The sequence below is a fragment of the Dicentrarchus labrax genome, unplaced genomic scaffold (assembly GCF_905237075.1).
Source record: "Dicentrarchus labrax unplaced genomic scaffold, dlabrax2021, whole genome shotgun sequence".
Taxonomy (NCBI): Eukaryota; Metazoa; Chordata; class Actinopteri; family Moronidae; genus Dicentrarchus; species Dicentrarchus labrax.
Window position 1 is genome coordinate 16,581,511 of NW_026136722.1, and position 20,957 is coordinate 16,602,467.

Consider the following 20,957-nt stretch of genomic DNA (forward strand, 5'->3'; position numbering starts at 1 on the left):
GTGCAACGTTAAGCTGTTCAAGCTTTTAAACAGTTACTTACTATCTAGAAAAGTTAAAATAAAAAATAAATACATTATTAGGAACTTACTAAGACTTACAATGCCAGACTCAATGGATAACTATAATGAAAGAAGCTTTTATTAACAATTTACTAACATCTATATATGTATTTCCCTTTATTAATGACTGGCTTGCCTTCTATTTTTGCCGCTTTAACTGTAAGTTGTAAAATTATGCAGTAATGGAAGGTCACGACCCCCCAAGTTGGAAACAACTGCTGTAGGTTATGACCAAAGAGTGATTCTTTTATCTCTCCCTCTTTTAATTGAATACATTTGTAGTCCGGTAACATTTTCTATTAGTTCAAATTAAAAAGTTTAAAAGAACATCTAAGACATGTATCTGTTAATTGCCTGGTGGTTCCTTAGATTTGAGTCTGCAGTTGTAAATATCAATAGTCAGTTTTTACCTTTAATAAGCCTTCAGTTAGCTAGACAAAGCAAGTCATGTTAGTATAATAACTAACTATTAAATTGTAAAAATGAAAAAAAAAAAACTGAAACCCTTCATAAGGCATGTTTTAGTATGTGAACATCCATTTATAATGTGAGATCTGCTCAATCAGAATTAGGGAACAAGGTGGAAGGGGGTATAGCTCAGTGGTAGAGCATTTGACTGCAGATCAAGAGGTCCCCAGTTCAACTCTGGGTGCCCCCTGTTCCACTGTGGTGACATTAATACTTCTTTTGTCCCGTGCTGCAAGCTGATGCCAAATATCAAACAGTGCGCGGGGAATGTGGTGTAGAGAAGTGCAGCTCAGACACCTTCTAGCTCAACTCCAGATGCCCCCTGAATCTGTGTACAACTCAAGTACCACTTTTTACCTTGTGCTTTCCCACAGTCCAGAAGGTGGAGCTTTGCTCTGGGAATGGTGTTTATGTACATAGCTCTGTTTTGAGTGTCCATGGCAGCCACTGAGAAGCAAACAGAGAAGAGATAGCGGTTGCCAAACACAAAGAAATAACTACACAGTTTAAAATTTAAACCTGCTTTTCAGAGATGACACCTTTTTATCTAAAAGACTTCTATGTACTGTACTGTACCATCGAGGGCTATCCAACACTTTATGAATAACTAGCATAGATATAAGAGGGTGATATAGTAACATTTAAATGATTATGGTCTCCTATTAAACAGCACTTGAAGGAGAACAAAGGTGGCTCTTCACATCCTTTATTGGTGTTCCTCGTACAGGATTTCATATTTTTTACCACTAGCTCTTATTTTGGAGGGGCACGACATACAGAGGGCAGCTTTAAAACAAAGGAAAAGGTTAACAAAGCATTCAGTTCAGCACAGAAAAAGTAAAACAGAAGAAGTAATTAATGTCTGTTTGGTGTTAACAAATCAGAGGTTTCTCATGAGGGCGAAATGACGCTGCTTAATTTCAATGTAGCTATGACAAGAATACAAATGTGCAACCCCATCTTTTGTGTTTGTGCGGCTGTAGTCCAGTGCACACATACAGTACCATCTTGCTCTTATCCAATACAGGATTTTGTATGCTTTCACAAGAGGAGTGACGTAAAACAAAACGCTTACAAGCAGAGCAAAAGATTTACTTCAACACAAGGGTCAATTACTGTACGAGCGCGCACAAAAACGCAAAATTTCTTCATTTATTGATGAGATTGATTTTTTTTTGTGCTCAGGGGTACGTCCCTGCCAGCTGTTGTGTACAGGAGCTGATTAGAGAGAAGATTTATGACTGACCGTGAAAAATGGCTCTCTGAGCTCGGCTAGATTGACCTCAGAGGGAGGCTGCATGGCGAAAAGACAAATGGGTTAATCGAGGTAAAGCAGGGACAGAGGGAACGAGATGAAGGGGGACATAAGAGCATTAGGCTGCTCCTGTGCGGAAGCCTCGTTTTACTGTGAAGCTCATTGTCTCGAGCCAAAGCGGACCTGAGACCTGCCAACTGCGCTCATCCCGCTCTGCTTTTGTCAGGGTGGACTCTTTCAACGCTCACCTTACAGATGACAAACAGATTTAAAGTGAGGTATTAATAGAACATAAATCACAAACAGGTCCCTGAGGATGTAATACAATGCAACAACACTAATGAGTGACTGATTAACAGCTGTCCTATTAAAGTCGACCCTTTCTTGGCACCTGACATTTCACTTTAAACAAGTTAATAGCTTAACTTCCACCCCTCTAGCTAGCGTGAAATTGGCACTTAGAGCATCACGAATCATGGACTTCTATTTAGGGTGTGACAATGAGTCAATCAGTTATGAACACGCATGACTTCCTCCTGAAATTAATTAGCATTGTGTAATGAAATGTGGCTTTCGCCCTGCGGCAGCGGGCTGTTTGAGTCAGACATCTTAGAGGAGCATCGGCTGACTTCGGGATCTCAGCTCCGTGTTGCTGCGTCCGATGGCAGCAGCCCCACACACACATGCTGCCAGGAAGGAGAGCACACACAGGCCAAATGCCACTGCCAACCGCAGTTGAATTTGTTTACTCCAGATAAGTAGAGACATCCTTGCCATCACAGTGACTGAATGCTGAGAAGATGATTTTGGCTGAGCTACTGTAGAGGAAGGGGGGGGGGGGATGTCTGTGTGCTCAAGGCTCATGTTTGGCGTGAATGCATGTCCTTTAACACACTTACATGTTCCCTTATGATGCACGGAGCAACTCTATATTCTAATTAAGGTTATATTTGGGTTAAGCCGTTGACATGAACCCCTGATAATCTGCAACTGAGTCTCCCTGTTGACATGAATGATTCACTCAACACCAATATCCTTGCCCACTTGTGGTGTCTGGTCTGTAGGCCGAGCAGTCTGTCCCCTCCCTCTTGGGTGTCTCTTTCTTTTTGATTGCAATTTCTCATCTATCAATTTTTGCAATAATACATGGGAAAGAAAGTCCAAAGTATGTAATCTCTCAAGAAAGAAGTTGTTTCCATGTAATAAATATAAAGACATGGTGTTGTAAGTCTTTTATGGGAGATAACCTAACTAACACATTTAACGCTGAGTTTGAGTTTGTGCAGTTGGTCAAAAAGTGAAAGTAAAACAATTTTCTCACAGAGGAACAGGAATTATACAGTACCTTCTGTTTCTTTCTTTCCTAAAAATGTGCACCACATACATCAGAGGAGAATATCTCAAAACATTTTCTCTTCTTATAGCAGCCGTTTGTTTCATGCCTCGGGGGAATAATTAACCCTCTGCTGGGAGCTGGTAGGGGTTAAGCATCTTGCCCAAGGATGCTTTAGCACATCCTTCCAGTTGTGGCACACCCAATCACAAAAAAAACCTACCAATGTGCGGACAGACACTGACCCTGACCCTGTTTCTTTTGATAAGTCCACAGGACAGCATTTATATTTATATCTGGCCATGGCTGGGACATGAATGACAGGGGACAAGGATCTCCCAGGCTATTATACTTTAATATCTGGGTAATAAGTCAGTGCCAGTGCATAGCATTCATCAGCCATCATCCACTTTCATCTGACTGCACCATGGACACTATCACTGCACTGTACTCCCCCTGAGGAGCAAAGCAGGCTGACTGAGGACCCCAGCTGCAGGAAGGGCCAAGGTTTATCAAACCAAAATACTAAGAGACAGAGTTGATACAGAGTTCAGCCTGAATTCATTCAAATAGCGACATACATGTCCCTATAAAAGGATAGTAGTGTGTGGCAATAACCCTACTTCTAGCCATACTACTGTATAGATCTACGGATGGCAAAGTCGGTCCGCTTCAGTCCAGACTGAAATATCTCTACAGCTATTGGATAGATTGTCACAACATTCGGTAAAGACATTCATGGTTCCCAGGAGAGGAATCCTAATGACTTCCTCTGACCTTTCGTCTAGCACCACCATGAGGTTTTGGACATATAAAAAGGTCTTCACAACCACTGGATGGATTGCCATTAGATGTGCTGCAGATATTCACGTCCCGATCAGGATGAATTGAACTTTGGTGATTTTCTTAATATAATATAACAATAAACCTGCATAATTTTATGTTTTTTATGTGTTGCTTTCAATAATTGTGGCCAAAGTACATAATGACTTCCAAGTATTATAATATAATATGTGAATTATATTAAACTAATTTGGTGGCACATAGTAAGAGCATCTTTACTTTATACAATATCAGCATCTTCTTATTGCCCATTATTACTAAAGCAATTCTTCTAATGGGAGGTGGTAAGCGACGAGACGAATATGGAGGCGAGAGAGAGGCAGCCACTAGAGGAAGTGTATCTTTGTCAGCAGTATTGAGCTGAGCTTCTGCAACTGAGGATGACAGTCAGAGTTTGGATGGTTAATATGTGAGGAGAATTGAGTGAAATATATATATTTTTTTTCACATGCATCCTTAATTAACTCATGTGTCAGTGTCATGTGGCAGTGTTTGAAACCAACCTCCATCACTGGGTTTATTTTACATTTAAATATCACTTTAACAGTGTCACAAAAGTAGTCTCTCGAGGCATTTATTTCTTCATTTCTAGCATCCTCTGCACATCCCCGATCAGCATGCTAGCACTGTCATTGTGAATAGGTTAGCGTTTAGCTCCAAGCACTGCTGTGCCTAAGTAGAGGCTCATATTGCGACTAGCATGGCTGTAAACTCTGATCCTCCAATTATGAATAGGGCTGCATGATATGGTAAAAAATTGCGATATGATTCAAGATTAGTGGGAATTATTATTCTCCCTGAAATTATTATTTTCTCTCACATGTGCCTCTTTATGAGACATTGATTAGAAGAAGTTATTTTGATTATTCAACTGAAGATATATTTTGTTTCTACTTTTCCTATTTGTTTTATTTTTAATTATCTCTTTGGGAATAGAGTCAACGTTTAAATTATTTGGTATGGTATAGGAAGGTCTGTATGAATATCAATCAGCTAGTTGTACCACTGACTGAAAAACACATACAGTAACTGCACTTGTCTTTTGCTCTCCTCCTCAGTCCATATTTTTTATGCAGAAACACACTTCTTCTTTATTATTACTGGTTGAGGTGTTTTCTCTGTGAGCTGTCTTTTATTGAGAGTCATTGAACTGGTGTTTTGTTTACTGTTTACAGATCAAAACATGCCAGAGACCACAAAAAAATAAAAAGATTAAATGGAGGCTCAAAGAAATGTGGAGTCAAGTCAATGCAAAGCTGCCAACATTAAGAATTGATTCAGAATTACAGCCAAATTCAGCAGATGGTGAGTGAATTCAAACGGTACTGAGTAAATCAAATTTCCTACAAAACACTTAAAGGATGCAGAAGAGGGGTGGAAAGAAAAGATTGAAAAGGCATATGAGTGCTGGAGGAGAAGGAAACATACTGAATGACTGGAGAACAAAAAGAGCCCTATTGCAGCAATATGTTCTCGCCTACGGTTACACTTGTTCCAATGCAACTTTAATCATGCAATCACGCTTGCCATGTCAACTGACAGGTCTGGTTGTGCAAAAATGGGATTTTGCTTACAGTGACATTGGGATCTAAAACCCAGAAATGACAGAAGCCAGGCTCACATTGTCATCAGCACAGCCTGGATGCCGTCCAGATACAACGAGAGGAAAAGCAAAGAGAAGAAAAAGGACAGAGAGAAAATAATGGGGGGAACAGATTTAAATAGGCACAGGATCTGCACAAAAGCTATTTTGAGGCCAAGTGTAGACATAAAGCAATGTGATGTTTAATGTTCAAATCAGATTGTTATGGTCCTAATGCAAAAAATGCATTACAATACAACAACAGCAATTCAGAAATGATAGAAAAAGATGTGTCTGATTAAGAATTGCCTAAAGAAATAAAGTACACATTCTCTAAGCTGAGGGTATGGACTCCATAAACCGAATGTTGCCTGAGACAAATCCCTCAGGCCGCCTCACAGCCGAGGCGCCCACTGTATACAGCAACCTGATGAAATCTCCTACATCACATTAAAGACCACACAGTGCTGTGCTTACATTTGCCCGCATCAAGATACGGACACAGTAAAGTCACTTCTTGTTTAGGGCTATGTATGGCTTCTGTTACAATAAGAGATAAACATGAATATATAAAGTGAGATAATGTAATCATGTCCAAGGTTAGAGTCCATTGTTTTGTATTCATATATCATAATACATAAAAGGGTTTACCTGCTATGCAGCCAGCCTATACTGCGCTTTAAATTTGAATCCTTTTCATCAAATCCAACCCCACTTTTGATTTCTGACACGTAGTCGGCATTTTTTCTTTAGTAGCCAGTCTGTGATTATCTTTCTCTAAAGCAGTTTTTATTAGTAGTGGCGGAGTCTGCCACTCTGGCTCTAGATTCAGATGCCTACTTAAGCACGAGGTATTCACAAGAACTGATGTAGTGCAATGTCACAAAATTGATAAAAAGCCTCGCTGCGTACTGCTTTCTCTCTCTACAGTGTATCAGAGCTGTATTAAGTTACAGCTAACACCCTACTCAGGCTGCTACACATTAAAAGCATCCAAACTGCGAAACGGCTTTAATTGTGAAGCAGTCAAAAGAAACTTAATGTATATTTCAAAGAGAAGACATTTTTAGCATGTTGTTTTGTTGTTGCAAGGGAGTAATGAACAAGAAAGGAGCAGCCGCAGTGAGCAGCAGATGAGAGGTTGCACACTTCCAGTTCCTCAGTAAGGTAACCAACTTTACTTTACTGTATCCTGCTCATGGAAAAAAACATACCAGCATGAATTCAGATCATGGTTGTATTTTTGTTCATACAACAACATAAGATTGTTTGGCTGCACTGTAAACCGATACCTAAGTTGCTCTTCTGTTGTATTCGGAGAAAGAAGCTGCTCAAGGAGAGTTTGCTGTCGTATTAAAACGCTGCTATCACGATAACAAGGGATACAACTTTAGAGACAAAGTGAATAAGAACATGTACTAAAAGTAGTAAATCATCAGGGTTAGTACACCAGACAGGTTGGCTGACGTCAGGGGGGAAATGTGTGTATCTGCTCTGGGGGTTGGACAGAAAGGTGGGCTGAAGTTGAGGGGTCATGACTGCTCTTGCGCTACCATGCCAAACCAGAGGCATTAGCAGTGATGAGATCCAGAGACAATTGCAGTGTGCCAGCCGAGGAAGCTGCTGCTCTCCCCTACGGCGTGCGCATACAATCACTAAGTCATTATCATTCCCAGAACAAACACGCACTTTATGTAATCTTTATGTAAACGGTCTGTCTTAAGGCTTCTTTAGGGGAGAGGCTCAGATCCCTCGAACCCCTACACAAGACGGTCTGGTGCAGCAGAGGCCCAAACCAATAATAAACAGAAAGGAAAAAAACAGCACAAAGCTATTTAAAGTTGGGCCTTGAGCATTTGTGTCAAGTAAATCTTTTTTTCCCCGTTCTTTTTTTGTTTTAGACGTAGAGTCTCAAAGTGTTAGCCCGTAAGGATATCATCAAGGCTACACTAGTAGCACGAGAGCATCTGTGTGCGCCTTTGGGCTTTTTCCTACCCATCACACCATGGTGGGCTATGGCTCAGATAATCCTGAGGCCTTGTGGCCATGGAAACCCATTCATGTATGAATGTTACTTGTTTAAACATGACTCCAGGAGAAGAGACAGAGAGGACAGGACTGTCCTGGGAGACACATCACGTGTTGGCGATGTAACAGGAAAGGAAGAAGCAATAGGAGTCGTCCACAAATATGGAGACAAGAGCGGGCTGACAGGTTGTACTGTATGTGGGGGACTTCCCTCTCTTTGCTGGTAATAAAGCATCAGCAACTTCTGTATTCACCCGATTGCAATGTCATTGAATTGTGTAAATCAATCACAATCAAATCACCCTGTCCCCTGTCTAACAATTAATTTTATCACTGAATAATCTGCTGATTATTTCCTCAATTAATCGATTTTATCCACATTCACTGTGGTTCTCTTTGTCAAACTTTCTCTTGTAGCTTGCACCTTCTCAAAAAATAAAATGTGCTGCTTTTCTCTGTTTTATATCGTTATAAATAATTAACACTTTGCAGTTTTTTGACTGTTGGACAGATAAAATAGAAAATTTACAGACAGATCACTTTCAGGCTCTGGGAACTGGTGGTCTTGTGTAAAGAAATGATCACTAAATAATGAAAGGCATTGATGTTTAGAGCCCTAATGTGAGTTTCGAAGTAATACATTTATTAAAGTTAACTTATTTCAGTGGTAAATTAGGGCTGCAAAGATTGGTTTCCTCATAAATGAATCTATTATTTTCTTTAATCTCTTGTTCGTCTTGTCTATAAAAGGGCAATTTAACTTTTTTCATCCAACCATTAGTCCATAACCAAAAGACACTGGCTCATATCTTCACATATGACAAAGAAAAACTTCATATTGTCACGTTTGTGAACATTTGGTATCAGAGGATGTTGAAAAGTACCGGTTTGTTTGGAATAAAACTTAAAGCTAAAAAATATGTGATACTGAAGGACGGACAGACCTGTTATTACTGAACCATCTGAGCCACACAGTCTATAAACCTCTATTAGACTTGGAAATAAGTCAGAAAATAATCCCTTATTAGAGCGTTAACACCAGTCATGGTTACAAATTACATCTAACCTTAATCCAGACTCCTGCCTGCAACATATCCTTAAAACCTACCCTATTATTTCCGAAGCTCCAGTAAACATCCAGTTAAATCTAGTCAGGTATGAGGTTTCCATAGGAGACTGTATAAACACTTAGCATGACCCCAGAGCATCTTTGTGTCTGGAGGAACACGTTGTATATGGAACAGCGGCTATAAATAACCCTGTGCTAGCTCGTCTCTTTCTAGCTTTTTATTAGTGTCACCTCTCGTATTTGCTCAATTGAGCGAAATTATTCTCTAAGACATTTAAAGAGCCAGACCTCTGCCGGGTCACATGGATAAAACACAGTCAAGAAAGAGACGTAAGCTGGTGGGTTAAACATGGTAACATGACTCAATGTCTGTGGTATTATTACACAGCTAATTCTGTGATGAATGTCCTAAAAAAAACAAATTCATTTTTGTACTGGGAAAAAAAATATAGTGTATGCATTTATCATGGGCTAAATCATTAGCTCTGTGACCCAGTAATGGAGGTCATTCGTTTTTGCAGTACGGAGGGAGGGGGGAGAGGGTGGAGGGCCTGCAACAGCTGACACAGCACTGATGAAATGGGAGTAATATGAGCATTTGGTTATTGTTGCAATGAATCATCACAACATGGGCAACAAAAATACCTCCAAAAAAGTCTCCTTTCCAGAATTACATTTCGGACCTTACGTCATCCTCCCCGTGTCCTCAGATACTTATGGTTTTCTCTGCTCTGTGTTCCAGCTTTCTTCACATTTCTGCATGTTTCTGTACATCTGTGTGTGTGTGTGTGTGTGTGTGTGTGTGTGTGTGTGTGTGTGTGTGTGTGTGTGTGTGTGTGTGTGCCTCAGCATGTGGCGGTTTGTGCCAGGCAAGGCGGTGACAGGGTGTCGGCCGCGGTCTGTGAACCTGGCTGCTCTGCTTAGCTCCGCCAGTGACAGAGAGCGAGGGGGACATCGCCCGACCGTGGCTGCCCCAGCTGGGCCAATCAGGCGTGAGTGCTCGTGGACGGATCAGCGCATGCCTTCCACCGTGTGCAGCGCTGTGGCACAGATCCCCTTATGGATTCTAATATGTTCTCCACAGTGTCAGTGGCGCTCTGCTGATCACTCGTGAGTGTGTTTGTTCTGATAATGAAGGTGACTCTGTGTGTTTAATGAAATCTCTGCGCACTCCTTCACTGCACCTATGTTGATAGTGTTTCAAAGGATTACACAGAGCAACATGGCTGAACACTGTGGGTTTGTGAAAACTTTTTACACTTGAAATGGATCTCTGAAAGTTGAAACCAGTAACTGTATTATGGGCCTGAGGCGGATTTTTTATTGTGTCACTTTAAAAATATCCAAAATATCACACGTAATAAGTGTTCCCCCAGGATGTTGTTGTTACCAAGCTGGAAAAGTCTGTTCAACACCATTTAAACCTTTAAAACTCTCCCAGAAAAACTTAAAGCTTTCATGGGGTTAGCAGCTCTGGACCACTGCAACTGTTAAATACATGGGGTGTGTTCAAGCGTGTAAATTGAGATTAAATTACTTGAATCAAAACATCTGTAAAGAAAATAAAAATGTTACTGAAGCATTTATAAATTGGTGGGGACGTACATTCACCAACTACGGTCCAGTGTGTAACATTGGATCTATTGGCAGAAATTGAAAGTAATATTCATAGATATGTCTGTCATTGTGTTTTCTTTTGCCTTAGAATGAGCCATTTCTATCTAAAGAGGGAGAAGGTCCTCTTCTACAGAATCTGCCATGTTGAACCGCCATGTTTCTACAGTAGCCCAGAACAAACAAACCAAACACTGGCTTTATTGGGCCTTTTTACTCCACAACATTTATTTGACAGCTTTAGCAACTAGTTACTAGTTGAAAATCAGTTTATCACTGTACATCGTTTACAAAGTAGTTTAAATAAGTTCCTTTTCGAAAGCAACATTAAAGGCCTGCTGCTTAATGCATCTGTAATAACAATCCAATAATATAATATGCAAAAACATATCACTCACGGGGGCTAATCTGCAGTATAATGGGTACTTTAAGTATATTTTGTTAAGAATACCGTGGTAAGATTTTCAATACAGGACTTTTGGTTGTAATGCAGTGTTTTTAAATTGATATTACTTACAGTTAAGTAACAGAACTGCATACTTCTTCCACCAGTGTGTATCTTGAGGAACCTCCCCCATACAAGAGATTCAATTTCTATAATGACTTTTTCATGTTAAAATATTAAACTTTTTTAAGTTTTACCAATGTTGTTGTTTACTCCTGCAAGATGTAATGAAGCATTCAGTGTGACTGACTAAAGAGCCGTGAGAGTTACTTACTTCTGACATGTGGTGCCGACTTTGGTGTTCTGCACAAGAAGTGATGGGTTTTCTTTTTGTTTATACTGACTATAACAGAACTGTTCAGTTTGTTTATTGTCTAGTGTCATTAAAAGTGTACAAGACAGCAGCTGCACATTTGGACCCAAAGTATAACACAGAGCTTTAAAGGTGCACTTTTTTAATCCAAATGCAAACAACAAGTGTAGCTACGTCACCACAATTCAATCCAATGCGAGATTTTAACAGGACCAACAACAGACAACAACAAAATCTGAGTTATTAGTGTTTTCCAATGCTGCTAAATGTCATTAACTAGAGTATATAGATATCAGAGAGTTAATTTTCAAGTAAAAATGTAAGGATCTAATTCTTTTCTTTGATAGTTAATTAAAAATCTTTGGGTTTTAGACTGTTGGTTGGATAAAACAAGCTATTTGTATCCATCATCTTGCGCTCTGGAAAATGATGGTGGGTATTTTCCAATATTTATACATATGACGTTACAGACAAACCAATTAACCACTGAGAAAATAAACAGCTGACAACAGAAATGTAGGTATAAAAGTGAAATGCATCGATGTGAATATAACTGTAATTCATACACTCAAAAAATAGCAACATGAGGAATCCACTTAACCTACTCTGTGAACATGAAACGAAGCAGGGCGGCCACAGATGAAAGTGAAACAACAGGTATGAGTCACATGAGCACACAGTCAGCTGTGTAGAAGCCCACGTTACCTCACCACTACTGAACGCAGGAATGTGACTAAAACAGAGAAAAAGGTTGTGTCATTGGAGACTGACAGTTGAATGAAAGGCATTTCTCTGCCTTCACTCCTGTCACGTGGTGACTCCGCCCCCTCCGGTGACCCGAGGGAAGTGGCATAAGACCTGTCACCCCGAATCACAGCCTGGGCCACGACAGCCAAGCTCATATGTAAATGTGTCAGCATGCACAGATTCATGAGTCTGACATATCAGTTTGAATATGCATGTGCAACACTGACTGGAGCGTAAACATCTCTGTACGTGCAGGGCTCAGTACGTCTGTGTGCGTGTGTGTGTGTTTCCGGGCGCACAGTGTGTATGTCTGAGCTGATCCTGGTATGTTATAGTGACATTCCCGGTGGGAAGGAGCCTCATGACTGCTTTCATTTGCTAGAATGCCCATATCTCTTCATGAGTTCAGGCTGGGTGGAAGTGACATCTGATTTCATCCACACTCAGTGGGGTTCTCTCTGTCTGTCTCTATCTTTTTCTCTTACTCTTCATGTCCATGCTGCTTACACCTTCTCCAAGTGAGGATTCACTGCTTTTCTCTGATTCAGATCGTTGCAAATGATTTATACTTTTCAGTTTGTTTGACTGTTGATCAGACGGGATAGAACATTTACAGACATCATTGTGGTCCTCTGGGAACTTATGATGATACTTTGTCATTTATTTTAGCTAGGACTAATGCATAGAAATGATCACTCAGTCATGAAAATAATAATTACTTGGTTTGTTTCATATCATATGTCAATTTATTAAGGTAAACTTAATTACTTTGAATGAATAGTAAATTAGGACTGCAACTAACGACTGTTTTCATTATCAATTCATTTGTCTATTACTTTTTCAATTAATCTATTAGTTGTTTAGTCTCCAAAATGTCAGCAAATGCTTAGAGTGACATCTTTAAATTGCTTGTTTTATTTGACCAACAGACCAAAATGCCTTCAAAAAATGCAATTTATACTAATGTAAAACAGAAAAAGCTGCAAATTCTGACATTTGGGGACCTGAAACTGGAAAACGTCTGGCACTTTTGCTTAATAAATAAGTTAAAATGATTCATCAGCTATCAAAATTAATGGAAATTAATTTTATGTTGACAGACTAATCAATAGACTAACTGTTTCAGCATTATGCCAAATAATTGCAATTGGTATGGATACACTTTGAGTTTAATGTGTGCAAGTACAACACTATATAAAACTGTACAGCTGTTCACATGCTGTAGCAGTGCTACACGGATGACACGAATCATGGCGGTGAGGATTCCCTTTGTCACTACAAAAACAGACATTTCTCTTCCATTTTATGCAATTAAAGACTCAGAGATCTGCTGTGGCGTCACGCCGACACGTGCACCGACACAACTGGGAGCATGCCTGTTTGCGAAGGGTCAGGTCCGACTGCGGGGCTCGTTTTCCTGAGGAGTCATCCTGAGTCACGACACAGCCCTCCCCCGCTCATCGTAATATTTGGAGTCTCCCCTAAAATATCAGCCATTTTGGACACGAAGCATGCTCAGTTGTACACTACAAATGCACACATAAGACACCACATAGCAGACTCATCAATATCCCAACTGACTAAATTGGGGAAATACATGAAGGTCAAAATCTTTTGTCATTTACGGCTCACACCGTGAAACTCTTAATTTCTCAATTTAATGACAATTTAATTACAATCCAGTTTTAATCTTCACAATTATCTAAAGACACGCGGCACATCTCAGTAGTCTCATCAATTATTTTCATACCAATCTTACGGAACAAATTTCACTATATTCAATCTTCTAGATGAAACTATTCTCCCAGAAAATTACCACTTGCTCAGTCCAGAAATAATTCCATCACATCATCCAAATCCATATAAATGACATCCATACTGTACTTTCAAATGGCCCCATCAGTACACCCAAATCAAAGGTCCTACTTTTAAACAAGACGTTGTACTGCTAGGGAGTAAAAGTAGGTGTATTTGATGACCTCTAACAATCCCCATCACCTGGTAATTACACCTTCCCTCTGCTCTTACTTTAATGTCGTTTACAGGAACTGGCAACCAGAAAATGCAGAGGAGAGTACACAGTGTCAAGCAGAGGGAATCCAGACTAGTTGGCAGGCATAAAGACACAGTTTTCCCTCTGTGTGCTGCACTCTGAGGATTAAGGCTGGCAGTGTGCTCACATCTGCTAAACAAGATATAGACATAACACCTTGATATTTCATGTTGCATAAAGCCAGTTAAAGCCGCGGCGGTGAACGATCTCCCATCACCTTCACATATTCCTCAACTCATCCACAGCAGTCAACAATTGCTCACATATACTTTTTTGAGATGGCAGTAACATGTGGACTATGTTGTTGCAAAACACCTGCTCCTCATATACAAGTGGGTATGTTTTTGATGTAGTGGCTAAAAGCATAAAATTTACCTCTTACTGTACTGGCTCCACATGACACATTCTGAAGGGAAGAATTGGGAAAAACAGGAAGTGAATTACTCCAATTATTCAAAAGAGCTGCCTATAAAGCATTTAATTGACTTAAACACATCCCGCAGACATTTCACGTGACAATTATGATAATTGTAAATGCCTGATTTAATTGCAAGTGATTAACATAAGAAAAAAAAATACTTAAATAAAAGCATAAAGGTAAAGAATTTGATACACATAATATATTCTGATGATATTTAGAGATTAAAGGAATTTTATGGAGCAAATGAAGCAATTTAGGACTCAAAACTATCATCTGTGACTGACGCTGGTGAATACTGTATGTTACTGTATTGTGCACATCTGGCTGAGAGTGGCGGAGCTTTCATGCTGATGTTATCTTGACTGGTTAGCAACAAACACTGCAGTTTAACGTGGCAATAGGAACCCCAAACCTTTTTTTATTCCCATATTTGTACATGAATATAAGATAAAACCACAATGCTCTATGCATTCTGCTCCTGAAGATTGCAAGCAAAATCCACTGCACTCTTAATTCAATATACTATTATTGATTACAACCCCCAAGGAGTATTATTCTAGCTTTTAAGTGTAAAGTCAAAGAGGAACTGAATAATACATTCTACAATATATGGCAATATTGATTTTCCTTGGTTCATACGTCATTATGAATTCAATCGTATGGTTTTTAAGTATCACAAAGCGCTGTCGATGAAAATCATTGAACTGCAACAGTAAAATGCCAGACAATACAAACTCCAATAATATAATATATAATAGTATAACAAACACACAGGACATTTTTCTTTTGCTAAGTACAATGTGTTATTAATAGTTGTATATTTTTTACCTGAGTGACCTTTTTTAATTCAGTACTTAAAGATAATGATTATGGTATTTTATATTGCAGTATTGCTACTTAACCTTTAATAACCTACTTAAGTAAAAGATCCGAATACTTCCTCCACCACTGGCGCTTTTTCCACTTTTTAGCCAATTGTTTACATCTGTGTATGTGCTAAATTGTATTCTTCCATCATGCAATTTGTAAGCCAAGACATTACATTGCTTGCTTTGTCAGTGGTGCTATTCTCTTCTTATTAAAGAGTCACTCTTGGACACCTTTTCTTTGATGTACTATTTTCGTATCACTAAAGAAAACACAATGTCCTTCCTGTATACTATTGGATATGTTATCAATCAACTTTCCAGCCAGTTTAGCGGCTATGTAGCATTTCTCAGACGTTTCTAGGACGTCCTCTGATCATTTAATAAACATCCATGCACAATTCATTGCTCATATCTGCCAACACAGAAATATGCTGTATATTTTAAATGAAAAGAGGTCAGGAGCACATCGGTCATGATACTAACTGAAGTGATGGGGCATTTCCTTGCTGCCACACAGAATCTGCTCCTCATCTCTCTCTCAGAGCTGGAGTGCACAGGGGTTGACTTCCCCTCCTCCCATATTGGTACAAGTTCCTCATCCAATCCACAAGGGGTGAAATAACGGGGGGGGAGATGGTAGGGGTAACAAGGAGGGAGGGGTACCGGGCAACAGAGATGGACCGCCTCGAAGAAAATAATTTCACACAGAAAATGTTCATTGAATCTACAGTAGCTATGTAAGGATGTGAAATGCCAAAACCGCACTTACTGGATGGAAATGAAGAAGAAGGAATGGAGGGCAAATGGAGGTAGGTATGCTTCTACTGGCAGCTGACCAAAGAATAAATACATAGCATCCATATGTTATGTAGAAAGCCAGCATCGTTCACAAGCACTAAGCTCTTGAAGTTGGCAATAGCCCAATCCATCCCGATGACTTTACATATAGCAAGGATTTTCGAAAGCACAGAGGAGAAACTCATTATCGTGGCTCATATTTGAGCCACTGCTGCAGTGGCGTTGACAAATGCTCCACACAGAAACCAGTGTGTCATATTTCAAAGGCATCCAGCACAATGAAATGGTTTCTCATCAGGGTGAATAATGCCAGGGTGCTGGTCGCTCCTCACAGGTTAACCGCTCTCAATGGTGGGAGGGTTTCCTTTGATATATTGACTTCAGAAATGATGAGATAATCACTGAATCAGGGGATGAGTGTGTGTGTGTGTGTGTGTGTGTGTGTGTGTGTGTGTGTGTGTGTGTGTGTGTGTGGAGGGGCTGTCAAAGCAATAGTTAGCCCATTCTGTTGTAAGAGAGCTAGAGCACCATGGGTAAAAACACCAGCACTATAATGGACAAACCCAGGGTGTGTTTTTATACGCAGAGCTGCACAACACCAGCACATTTTGAAAATGATTTTAAGCTTAATTATTCACACCTGTAATGGTAATTGTTGGAAATGTGACATTGTTGTGTTCTTCTGGCAACTATTTAGTTTCATTTATTAAGCAATTAACCTGTTTTATTATAAAAAAAAAACTACTGCTTCAATTAGCACATTTGTCGTCCTATTTGAAATAATTCAGTTGGTTAATTCAACAGCTTTTGATAATGTGAGTCTGCACGCTGTATTACAGCACTGTTCAATACTATTCACTACAAAAAGCCCTGTAACTAAAAACGCTTTGTAGGCAAAGCTTTTCAACTCCGGTGAAATATATTCATTACTAATTAATCTCTAGAGTTTACCAATAAAGTCATTATAAAGTCTGCGTGTACTTCCACTAATTTGAGCAGCTCCTGCAGGATTTAACCAGATCCCGAGGAGAACCCCTGCACCGCCCATCTACACCATGTTCCTGCTGAAATGATTTGAGAACAAAAGATTCTGAGAGACTGTGGCTCAGTCTCAAAACTTTACGGTATTTTTAGGGCTAAAATTGTGTTTGATTTGAACCTGATGGGCGGGAATGTGGATCCCAAATTAGCAGCTTATGTCAATTAGACGCGCCGCTCAGTGCTGCTTCCCAAAAACCACGTTTGTACAGAGAAGTTGCTCTCTTGTTGCTCCCAGCTTGGCCTCGACCAGCGTGTTACACATGCAAAAATAAATAAATAAATAAATTGAGAAAATCCAATGCAAATTAAAACAGAAGAGAACCACAAATATGAAACCGTGGTCTGTGCGCTATGGTGCCAAATGGTGCGTCCGTGAGCCCCGACGTTCACACTCACCAGGGCTTCCATTGGGTTCGAAATGAGCCACATCAAGAACATAGGTGGAAATACACATCATTACAATATTGGGAATCAATAGACAGATCCTTACCGCTATGCGAGTCTGTGAAGATGCTTTAAGATATAAGATGATCCTTGTTTGGTTTTTTTTTTTTTTTGGGAGGGGAAGGTCGTTCTGGACTTGGTGTGGTCCAAACTTGAATCCCGCCGTTGATGATCTGCTCCGCTTCTCGGGAGGAACCAGCAGGCTGTTTCACTGATGTCTTTTTATTCTAATCTCATAGCATCACTACGAGATGTGTAAGCATTCTTTGTCCATGCCCGCCACACTATTCTGTCTTCGGTCGAGGAGACGTCGATTAAACTATGTGGTCTGCTGCGTAAAACCGGTGCCAAAATTCCTGCGGGCCCATTCCGTTACAGCGATGCTAGACAATAGTCTGGTCATTTTGGCACGGGCTGAACCTTCTCCGCTGCCAACAACAGTCGCATTGACTGATTAAAACCAAATCTTGAGAGCTAATTGGTTCATACCTCTGCGACTGGCTCCACAATTCGCTGATAAATATCGCTCACATGTGCCAGTTGTCTCCGGTATTGTCCGTCGGGTCCCTCATCCTTTTTTCCTCTTCGCAGGAGGAGTGGACAGTGGAGTTGCCGATCTGTTGATCACTGAAGGTCCACCGGTGTCTTTGTCTCGTATTTATCAGGAGCGGGCTTTCCGCCGTGTGCCACATACAGTCTGACACCGGCTGAATGAGGGTCTCGTTGACTGACAGCTGGATCCTCTGACAGAAAGCTCGGCGACCCGTCTTTGCAGGGGAGCTGTAAAGCAGGAGGTTGCGCGTACGCGGCTTTGACAGTGCGCGCCCCCGACAGGTCACACATCTTGGGTCCACAAACATCTGCCTAAAAGAAAGGGCAGTTACGCCTATTTTAAACCGAATCTTCCCTTTGTGTGTGTAGCTTCTATTGTGCAGCCTCTCATAAATCACTGTTATTAATTATAACAGTTTATTATAGCATAATTATACTAACTATAGACTATAAGATAGGGTAATAATCATATATTTTATAGACTAATATTTGCATAGTATTTATTAAAATATAGGATTATTCTGGTTTTGTGTGTTCGGCATCTGCTTCAGGTTTTACCTTCAATTAAACATTGGTGGTTATTCTGGTTTATAATTACAGTATTCAATCAGTCGAGAGGCTGTTTTATGGTACGCAATCTTATTTCTAGTGCAGGTTTTAAACAATTTATTGCAAATTAAAAAGAAAATGGGAGAGAAAGCAAAGAATAAAATGACATAAAATAGAATAAATACTGACACTTTCGAAAAAAAAAAAGATAAATTACAGTGCAGTCAGAGAGCTGCTGAAATAACAGAACGGTCTCTTCTATGAACACAATTGGCTTTGGTCCGGTTCCATCTGGTCTAGTTTGGTTTGTGGTGGCCCTCAAAGATGCAGTACTGGGAGTACTAGTTGTTCTCGTGGAGCCCACAAAGCTCGGATAGAGTGTAGATTTGATGAGTTTAGGCCCATTGGACGGAAAAACCGAGTGACACAACCTGACGACCCGTGACAGAAAAGGACAGATTTCACCACCAGGCCGCAAACCATATTCCAAGGAAACGACTGAAGCACCCAGGATCATTCAGTGGATGATGTCGGTGATTCCATACAGTCAGACGGGCTTCCTGCTGAGAAATGAGTGGAAATGATTTGGCTCATTCCAAGGTGCTTTACCGTCACTGCGTGAGGGCCCGCGTCTGGTCCCAATCTGCTTTTGTGGAAAGCCTCGAGCAAAGGGAGCACACATGGTTCATTTGGCAAATTGAAACGGCTATTTGATTTAGGTTTGCAGCTTGATTGTTCTAAAGCGGGAGGGGGTTGCTCACTAATTCCTCCACCAACCCTCTATTCTGCAGCCCTCTAAGGCATCCATGTATGTGCAGCCTCAATCAGTCTGTGAGTTAAACTCTCTGATCTCTGTGATTAGAGAGTGATTCAGTATTTTGGGTCCTTCAGGTGCCCCCAGGGTGCAGGAGTCACACAGTCATGTGTTTGTGTTTTTTTGTGCGTTCGCTCACAGCTCTGACCTTGCCAGACCTCAAATTGTCACTGACCTGCTGGGCGATGATGGCGCCCTCCCGTGTTTCCGTCAGATAGGCTACATCTGACTATCCAAGAGGGAGATGTCAGAACATATATGATGCTGGTTGCTAGATGGAGAAAGCGAGGATGGATTCAGGGCTGGCTTTAGAAACTTCTGAATGGGAGGGGGGGCACATTTGTAAAATGAGTAATAAATATGTTAAGACTCAAATTCAAAGCCTGGATTCTGAGTAATAATAAACTGTACAATATCAAGTCACATTTGTATTCAGGAGAGTCAATAAATGCCCACTAAATATTCTATTAAGAAATGACATCATCAAATAATAACAGCTGCTATTTGTAACTTCAAATATCCTACAGCCATGCAGAGATTATGAGACAACGGCCCCTGGACACAGACATGTAAAAGGCCCCTTCACCCCTCCTTCAAAGGAGCAAGACACTCAGACTGAAGCAGCAGTGCTGTTTTGTAGTCGTTTTATGTTTCTTTGTGGTTGTTTTACATCATTTGTGGTTGTTTTGCATCATCTTCTGGTCATTTTGCATTTCTCTGTTGCTATTTTGTCTCTTTGTGATCTTTGAGTGTCTTTGTAGTTGTTCTGTGTCTTTTTGTGGATGTTTTGAGTCTCTTTGAGGTCGCTTTGCATCTTTTTTTGGTCTTGTGTCTCTTGGTAGTTCCCGTATTCAATCTCTCTAGTCATTTGATTGACTTTGACTTCCTACGAAGGCTTTGATAAACCTGTTCAGAGATCAATCCATGATACTAACAAGTCAACTTCCTATCACTCCCTGGCTCTGGTAGGGGGGAGCAGCAGAGAGCCACCCCTGGATTAATTCTGACATTACCACATTCACATTGACTCAACCTTCATCATCTTCATTCAGCCCATAGATCTATTAATGAATTGTATATCTGGCCACTACTTCGCTATAAGCAGAGCGTCAGTGTGAAATTGCCTGAGTGGGCTCTCCCTGCTTGTAGCTTGGCTGGATGTTCTGGAGGGAATGGTCGGCTTGTGATGTTAGCAGGAAGAGACAAGTGTGATTGAGTCACAGACACATGACAGAGCCAGAGAGGTGTGTATGTGCAGAGAGACAGGACAAGATGAAGGAGAGGTAGGAGCAGAGGACAGATGCATTGCAGGGAAAGGTGACTGATGAGGTGGTTGAGAGCAGATGGAGGTGGAGATAAAAAATAAAAAAAAGAAAAGGTCTGATTAGCAAGAGGAGGGAGCCCCTAGCTGGCCCTATACAATTTCAGAGTCCTGCTCCTGTCTATATTTAGCACAGGGACCACAGATTGTAAAGAGTGCTCCGGGGCCTTGTGTTCAGACCGGCAAGAACTGCTGCCATCCGTCAGCGCCCGGGGCCAGGCACGATCCCGGCTCACGCCAGCGCAAGGGAGGAGTGATGGGACTGTGTCGTCTGAGTGCACGTTTACTTAACAAATGTGCAGAGTTGATTCTGTCAGAGCAGCAGATGCCTTCAGAGC

General features: G+C 40.6%; 1 protein-coding gene and 1 non-coding gene across 4 annotated transcripts in view; one reads left to right on the forward strand and one right to left on the reverse strand.

The window, feature by feature from the left end:
- Window positions 1–18,177, reverse strand: part of gjc1 (gap junction protein gamma 1) — a 44,355-nt gene extending 26,178 nt beyond the window's left edge. The window contains exons 1-2 of one of the 3 annotated variants that reach the window (XM_051388373.1): window positions 17,430–18,177; window positions 886–975 (exon numbers count right to left, since the gene is read on the reverse strand). The gene's annotated coding sequence lies outside the window, so the exon portion shown is untranslated. Of the gene's footprint in view, window positions 1–885; window positions 976–14,185; window positions 14,217–17,429 lie in introns of all 3 variants that reach the window. The other 2 variants (XM_051388376.1, XM_051388371.1) reach the window with 2 other exon arrangements.
- Window positions 647–718, forward strand: trnac-gca (transfer RNA cysteine (anticodon GCA)). The gene has a single exon. It is a non-coding gene; the product is annotated as a tRNA-Cys (tRNA).
- Window positions 18,178–20,957: the final 2,780 nt, after the last annotated feature.